Here is an 8242-nt window from a genome sequence, read left to right on the forward strand (position 1 = left end):
AGGTAGCCAAGCCCAGGAAAGCAGGACCAGAGGGAGTAGGGCATAGATGAGCACGGCCCAGGGGAGCAGGGCTAGGGAGAACATAGCCAGAGGGAGCAGGGCCAAATGGAGCAGGGTCCAGTGAAGCAGGACCAGAAGGAGCAGGGTCAAAGGAGATCAGGGCAAAGATGGGGCAGAGCCTAGGGGGAAGCAGGGCCAAGGGGAGCAGAGCCAGGGGTATCAGGGCCTAAGGGGAGCAGGACCAGAGGGAGAATGGCCTAGGGGAGCTGGGCCAGGGTATAGCATGGCCCAGGGGAACAGGGCCCAGTGGAGAAGGGCCAGGGGGAGCCAGACACAGGAGTAACAGGCCCCAGGGAGCAGGGCCAGGGAGAGGAGGTATCAGGGGAGCAGGGCCCAGGGGAGGAGAGCTACGGGGAGCAGTGCCTAAGAAATCAGAACCAGAGGGTATAGGGGGCAGGGAGAACAGGGCCCATGGGAGCAATGCCAGGGGGGAGCAGCACCCAGGGAAGCAGGGCCAGAGGGAGCAGGCCCCAAGGAGGAACAGGGCCTAGGGGAGCAGGGCCAGGGTGAACAGGGCCAGGGGAACAGGGCCAGAGGGAGCAGGGTGCTAAGAAGCAGGACCACTAGGAGCAGGATCCAGGGTGTGCAGGTCCCAGGGGGAGTGGAGCACAAGGAGGAGCAGGACCCAGGGGAGCAGGGCCAGAGGGGAGCAGGGCCCAGGGGAGCAGGGCTAGAGGGAGTAGGGCCTAGGGGAGCAGGGTCAGAGGAAATGGGGTTTGGTGAAGCAGGACCAGGGGGAGCAGGATCCTGGGAAAGCAGGACCAGAGGGAGCATGGCCAAGGGGAGCAGAGCCCATGGGAGCAGGGCAACGGGGAGCAGGACACAGGGGTTTCAGGGCTCAGGGGAGCAGGGCCAGGAGGAGCAGGTCCCAGAGAAGCAGATTTATGGGGAGCACTGGCCAGGAAAGCAGGACCAGAGGGAGCAGGGCCCAGGGAAGCTGGGCCCATGGGGAGCAGGGCCATGGGTAGCAGGAAAAGGTAGATCAGGGCCTAAGGATAGCAGGACCAAGGGATTAGGGCCAGGGGAACGGAGCCTATGTGGAGCAATGCCTTGGGGAGAAGTGCCCAGCAACGCAGGACCAGAGGGAGCACAGCCCTGGGAAGAACATGGCCAGGGGGACCAGGGCCAGAGGGATCAGGGACCGGGGAAGCAAAACCACAGGGAGCAGAGCCAAGGGGGAGTAGGGCCCAGGGAGAACATAGCACAGGGAGGAGCAGGGCTCAGGGGAGCAAGGCCAGGAGGAGGATGGCCCAGGGAAGCAGGGCTGGGGGTGCAGTGCGCAGGAAAGCAGGACCACGGGGTCAGGACCAGGTGTAGTAAGACGCATGGAGAGCAGGAACAGGGGATTAGGGCCAGGGGGATCAGGGCCCAGGAAAGCAGGACCAGAGGGAGCATGGCCTAGGGGAGCAGGGCCCAGGGGAGCAGGGCCAGGGGAAGCAAGACACAGGGAAAAAAGGGCCCAGGGGAGCAGGGACATGGAAAGCAGGTCCCACGGGAGCAGGTCCCAGGGAAGCAGAGCAAAAGGGGAGCAGTGCCAGGAAAGCAGGACCAGTGGAAGCAGGGCTCATCGGAACCAGGCCCAGGGGAGCAGGTCCAGGGGAATCCGGCCAGGGGGAGCAGGGTCAGAGGGAGCAGGGCCACAGAGAGCAGGGTCTGGGGAAGCAGGACCAGAAGACAGGGCCTATAGGGAGCAGGGTCCAGGGAGAGCTGAGCCCAAGCAGGAGCAGGGCCCAGGGGAATAGCACCAGGAGGAGCAGGGCCCAAGGGTCCCAGGACCAGAGGAAGTAAGGCCCAGGGGAGCAAGGCCAGGGTGAGTGGGGCCAGGGGGACCATGGCCATTGGGAGCATGGCCCAGGGGAGCAGGGGTTTTGGAGCAGGGTCCAGGGAAGCAGGACTCAGGGGATCAGGACCAGTGGGAACAGGGCCAAGGGGGAGCAGGGCCCAGGGGGAGCAGAGTCCAGGGTGAAGCAGGGCCCGTGGAAGCATGGCAAGGAGGAGCAGAGCCCAGAGGTAGCAGAATCAGAGGGAGCATAGCCCAGGAGTGCAGGGCCAGGGGTAGCAGGACACAGGGGAAGCAGGGCAAGGGGATGCAGGGCCAGGGGTGCAGGTCTTAGAGGAGCAGAGCCCAGAAGAGCAGAGCCAGTGGGAGCTGAGCCAGAAAGAAAAGGGCTAGGGGGAGCAGGGCTAGGAGGAGAAGGGCCCAAGTAGAGCGGAACCAGGGGGTGCAGTGCCCAAGGAAGGTGGCCCAGGGGAAGCAGGGCAAGGTGATGAAGGGCCAGGGGGAGCAGGAACCAGGAGAAAGAGGGACATGGGCAGAAGGGCCTGGGGGAGCAGGGCCCATGGGGAGCAAGTCCATGGGGAGCAGGGCTCAGGGAAAGAAGTGCCCAGAGGGAATGGGGCCCAGGAATACAGGGCCACGGGGAACAGTGCCAGGGGGAGTAAGGCCAAGGAGAGCAAGGCAAAGGGAAGCAGGACCAGGGGGAGCAGGGCCCAGGGGAGAAGGGCCAGGGGGAGCAGGTCCACAGGGAGCAGGGTACAGAGAAGCAGGACTAGGAGGAGTAAGGTCAAGGGGGAGCAGGGCCCAGGGAAATTGGAGCCCAGGGTTGAGCAGGGCCTAGGGGAGCAGGGCCCAGGGGGAGCAGGACCAGAGGGAGCATGGCCCATGGGAGCAGGGCAAGGGGGAGCAGGACACTTGGGGTACAGGGCCCAGGGGAGCAGGGCCACGGGGAGCAGGACACATGGGGTGCAGGGCCAGGGGAGCATGGCCAGGTGGATCAGGACATATGGGAAACAGGGCCCAGCGGAGCATGGCCCAGGGGAGCAGGTCCCAGTAGACCAGGGCTCAGGGGTACAGAGCCAGGGGCAGCAGAGCCAGGGAGAAGAGTGCCAGGGGGAGCAATGCCAGGGGGATAATGGCCCAGGAAGAGATGTACCATGGGGAGCAGACTCAGAGGAAACAGGGTAAGAGGGAGCAGGGCCAGGGCGAGCAGTTAACAGTGGGAGAAGGGCCCGGAGAAGAGGGCCCATGGGGAGCAAGACCAGGGGGAGCAGGGCCCAGGCAGAGAAGGGCCCAGGGGGTAGTAGAGAACAGGGGAGCAGGGCCCAGGAGGAGCATGGCCCAAATGAGCAGGGCCAGGGTGAGCAGGGCAAGGGAATTAGGGCCAGGAAGAGCAGGGCCCCTGGGGAGCAGGGCCAAAGGAAGAAGGACAAGTGGATGCAGGGCCCAGGGGAGTAGGGCAAGGGGGAGTAGGTCCCAGAGGAGCAGTGTCCATGGAATCAGGGCCAGGGTGAGCAGAGTCATGAAGGAAAGGGCCAGGGGGAGCAAACCAGGGGACATGGGCCCAGTGAGAGCAGAACCAGGGGGAGGAGGTCCCAAGGAGCAGACCCATAGATTCAGGGAAAGGGGGAGCAGGGACAGGAGTATCAGGGAAAGGAGAAACAGGAAACTTGGTGAGAAGGACCAACGGGAGAAGATCCCATAGGGAGCAAGACCAGTGGGAACAGGTCCCAGGGGGATAAAAGCCCAGGGGGATAAGGGCCTAGGGGGATCAGGGCGCAGAAGAGCAGAACCTATGGGGAGCAGGGCCCAGCAGAACAGGCCCAGGGGAAGCAAGGATAAGTAGACAAGGGTCCAGGGGAGCAAGGCCCAGGGGAGAATGTCCAGAAGATTAGGGCCAGGAAGAGCAGGGCCCACAGGGAGCAGGGCCACGGGGAGCAGGGTCCAGGAAAGAAAGACCAGAGGAATCATGGCCCAGGGGAGCAGAGCCAGGGGGAACAGGATCAAGGGGGAACAGCACCGAGAGAGAGTGGAGCACAGACGGGAGCAGGGCCCAGAGGAGCAGGGTCCAGGGGTGAGCAGGATAAGAGGGAACATGGCCCAGAGGTGTATGGCCGGGGGTGGGGGGCGGTGGAGAGCACGGCACAGGTGATTAAGGCCCAGGGACCAGGGCCAGGGGGACCAGGGCCAGGGGGACCAGGGCCCGGTGAGCAGGGCCCATGAGGAGCAAGACCAGGGGAGCAGGGCCCAAGGGAAGAAGGGTACATGGGGAGTAGGGCACAGGGAAGCAGGGCCCTGGAGGACCATGGCCCAGGGGATCAGGGCCAGGAAAAGCAGGGCCCAGCATAGCAGGGACAGGGCGAGCAGGGCCAGGGGATTAGGGCCAGGAAGATCAGGGCCCATATGGAGCAGGGCCAGGAGAAGGAGGACACAGGGGTTTGTGGGCACAGGGGTGCAGGCCAGGGTAGAAATACTCAGGGGGAGCAGGGCCCAGGGTAGCAGGGACAGGGTGAGCAGATTGCAGAAGAGCAGGGTCCAGGGGAGCAGAACCAGAGGGAGCAGATCCTGGGATACAAGGGCTAGGGGAAGCAGGGTCAGAGGAGAAGCGCACAGGGAGAGCAGTACCAAGGGGAGCAGGGCCTAGGGAAGCTGGGCACATGGGGAGCAGGGCCATGGGTAGCAGGAAAAGGTGGATTAGAACCCAAGAATAGCAGGACCAGGGGATTAGGGCCAGGGGAACAGAGCCTATGGGGAGCAATGCCATGGGGAGATGTGTCCAGGAAAGCAGGACCAGAGGGAGCACAGCCCTGGGGAGAACATTGCCAGGGGGAGCAGGGCCAGAGGGAGCGGGGAGCAGGGAAGCAAAACCAAGGGGAGCAGAGCCAAGGGGTTGCAGGGCCCAGGGAGAGCTTAGCACAGGGTGGAGCAGGGCTCAGGGGAGCAAGGCCAGGAGGAGGATGGCCCAGGGGAGCAGGGCCGGGGGAGCATTGTGCAGGAAAGCAGGACCATGGGGAGCAGGACCAATTGAAATAGGGCCCAAGTAGAGCAGGACCAGGGGATTAGGGCCATAGGGAGCTGTGCCCAGGAAAGCAGGACCAGAGGGAGCATGGACTAGGGGAGCAGGGCCCAGTGGAGAAGGGCCAGGGAAAGCAGGTCCCAGGGGAGCAGGTCCCAGGGGAGCAGAGCAAGGGGGGAGCAGTGCCAGGAAAGCAGGACCAGGGGGAGCAGGGCCCATGGGAACTGGGCCCAGGGGAGCAGGGCCAGGTGGAACACGTCCAGGGGAAGCAGGGTTAGAGGGTGCAGGGCCACAGTGAGCAGGGCCCGGGGAAGCAGCAACAGGGGGACAGGGCCAATGGAAAGCAGGGTCCAGGTAGAGCTGGCCCAGGGAGGTTCAGGTCCCAGGGGAATAGCACCAGGGGGAGCAGGACCAAAGGGATGCAGGTCCAGAGGGAGTAAGATCCAGGGGATCAAGGTTGGGGGGAGTAGGGCCCAGGGGGTGTGGGGTGTATGGAAGCAGGGCCCAAGAGGAGCAGAACCACGGGGAGAGGGCCCAGGGGAGCAGGATTGGAGGGAGTAGGGCCCATCGGAGCAAGGCCAGGAGGAGGATGGCCCAGGGGAGCAGGGCCGGGGGAGCAGTGCGCAGGAAAGCAAGACTATGGGGTGAGGACCAGGTGTAGTAGGGTGCAAGGAGAGCAGGACCAGGGGATTAGGGCCAGGGGGATCAGGGCCCAGGAAAGCAGGACCAGAGGGAGCATGGCCTAGGGGAGCAGGGCCCAGAGGTGCAGGGTAAGGGGAAGCAAGACACAGGGGAATAAGGGCCCAGGGGAGCAGGGCCATGGAAAGCAGGTCCCAGGGGAGCAGGTCCCAGGGGAGCAGAGCAAGGTGGGGAGCAGTGCCAGGAAAGCAGGACCAGAGGGAGAAGGGCCCATGGAAACCGGGCCCAGGGGCGCAGAGCCAGGGGAAACACTGCCAGGGGGAGTAGGGTCAGAGGGAGCAGGGCCACAGTGAGCAGGGCCTGGGGAAACTGGACCAGGGGGACAGGGCCAATGGAGAGAAGGGTCCAGGGAGAGATGAGCCCAGGGAGGAGCAGGGCCCAGGGGAATAGCACCAGGAGGAGCAGGGCCCAAGGGACGCAGGACCAGAGGGAGTAAGGCCCAGGGGAGCATGGCGGGGGGGAGTAGGGCCCAGGGAAAGTAGGGTCTATGGAAGCAGGGCCTAGGAGGAGCAGAACCAGAGGGAGAGTGCCCAGGGGAGCAGGACTGGAGGGAATAGGGTCCAGGGGAGCAAGGCCAGGGTGAGTGGGGCCAGGGGTACCATGGCCTTTGGGAGCATGGCCCAGGGGATCAGGGGTTGTGGGAGCAGGGTCCAAGGAAGCAAGACTCAGGGGATCAGGACCAGGGGGAACAGGGCCAAGGGGGAGCAGGGCCCAGGGGGAGCAGAGCCCAGGGGGAGTGGGGCCCAGGGTAATCCGGGACTAGGGGGAGCCGAACCAGGGAGATCAGGGCCCAGGGGTAGAGGACTGGGGGTAGTTGGTCCCAGGGGAGCAGGGCCAGGTGGAACAGGATCCAGGGTGGGCAGGACCGGGGGGAGCAGGGCCTAGAGAGAGGAGGATCGGGGGAACAGGGCCCAGGAAATCAGGGCTAGGGGGAGCAGAGCCCAAAAGGAGTAGGGCCAGGTGGAGCAGGTCTAGGGAATCAGGGCCCATGGGGAGCAGGACCAGAGGGAGCAGGGCCCAGGGAGCAGGGCCGGGTGGAGCAGGTTCCAGGGAAGCAGGGCCAGGAGGAGCAAGGCCCAGGGGAACAGGATCAGAGGTAGCAGGGTCAGGGGGAAGACGGCCAAGGGGAGCAGGGCCACAGAGAGCGGAGCCTGGAAAACCAGAACCATGGAGAGCAGGTCCAAGGGGGAGCAGGACTCAGGGGGAGCGTAGCCCATGGGGGCGGGGAGCCCAGGTTGGAGCAGGGCCCAAGAGACCAGGGCCATGAGGAGCAGGGCACATGAGAAGCAGGGATCAGGGGTAGCAGGACCCGGGGTTGCACCACCCATGTGGAGCAAGCCCATGGGGAACAGGGACCATGGGTAGGAGGCCCCAGGGGGAGCAGGGCCCAGGGGTGCAGGACCAGGGGAAGCCTGGGACCAGGAGAGGAGGGACCTGGGGAGCAGGGCCAGGGGGAGCAGGGCCAAGGGATTAGGGCCAGAAGGAGCAGGGCCACGGGGAGCAGGACCAAGTGGAGCAGGGCCCAAGGAGAGCAGGACCATGGGATCAGGGCCAGGAGGATCAGGACCCCTGGGGAGCAGGACCAGGGGGATTGGGGATAGGGGGAAAAGGGCCAAGAGGAGAAGGGCTCAGGGACAGCAATACCAGGGGGATAAGATCCAGGGGAAGCAGGGCCCAGGGAAGCAGGCCCCAGGGGAGCAAGGCCAGGGGGAGCAGGTCCACAGGGAGCAGGGAACAGGGAAGCAGGACTAGGAGGTGTAAGGTCAAGGCGGAGCAAGGCCCAGGGAAATTGGAGCCCAGGGTGGAGCAGGGCCTAGGGGAGCAGGGCCCAGGGGCAGCAGGACCACAGCGAGCATGGCCCAAGGGAGCAGGGCAACGGGGAGCAGGACACTTGGGGTACAGATCTCAGGGGAGCAGGGCCAGCGGGAGCAGGACACATGGGGTGCAGGGCCTGGGGTGCATGGTCAGGTGGAGCAGGACATATGGGAAACAGGGTCCAGGGGAGCATGGCCCAGGGGAGCAGGTCCCAGAAGAGAAGGGCCCAGGGGAGCAGAGCCAAGGGGAGCAGTGGCAGGGGGATAATGGCACTTACTGAATGGAGGGCCAGCCCAGAGGTTCTGGGACGAGGATCCGCCTTTCCTGAGGTACCCAGAAGCCTTCAGACTCCCTTGGTCTTCTTGCAGGCAGCTCTGCGCTTCCAGACCGCCCTGCACCTTTCGCGCATGCGCACGCCCTTCGCTGGAGGCACTTTGGCGCTTGCGCGCTGCCACCCAAGGGCTCCAGTGTCAGTTGGGGCTCTGGCGTCCGTTAGGGCTCCAGCAGGGCAAGGCGCAGGCGCGATCGCAGAGGGCAGGTTCCCAACGGCTGGCCGGGCTGCCATGGAGGCGTCCAGACTCAGTCCCATAGGCCCGGAGGTACTGGCCCCCGCGAACCTCTCCTGTCCCCAGTGTGTCCCTGCCTGGTTCTGTGCTCCCAGGGCAGCCCAGGAGCCTGCCTTGCCTCCCCTAGGACGCGGACCATCAGCACCAGACCCAGAAGTGAGGGGTGTGTTGTCCAGTGCTACGTCGAGGCGTCGTCCATTCATGTCCTTTACAGCCTGTGCGGTCCCTGGGTTTCAGGGCACCTGTGCGGTGCTTGAGAAGCAGGGTTTCAGTCAGCAGGTCCTCGACTTGGCTCCTGTCGATGTCAGA

General features: G+C 64.9%; 1 long non-coding RNA gene across 1 annotated transcript in view; it reads right to left on the reverse strand.

Moving 5' to 3' along the window:
- LOC144378395 (uncharacterized) overlaps positions 1-7751 on the reverse strand; it is a 44100-nt gene extending 36349 nt beyond the window's left edge. Inside the window, exon 1 of the long non-coding RNA XR_013440049.1 lies at positions 7645-7751. This is a non-coding gene — a long non-coding RNA (uncharacterized LOC144378395). The remainder of the gene's footprint in view (positions 1-7644) is intronic.
- Positions 7752-8242: the final 491 nt, after the last annotated feature.

Source organism: Ictidomys tridecemlineatus, chromosome 6, assembly GCF_052094955.1.
Source record: "Ictidomys tridecemlineatus isolate mIctTri1 chromosome 6, mIctTri1.hap1, whole genome shotgun sequence".
Taxonomy (NCBI): Eukaryota; Metazoa; Chordata; class Mammalia; order Rodentia; family Sciuridae; genus Ictidomys; species Ictidomys tridecemlineatus.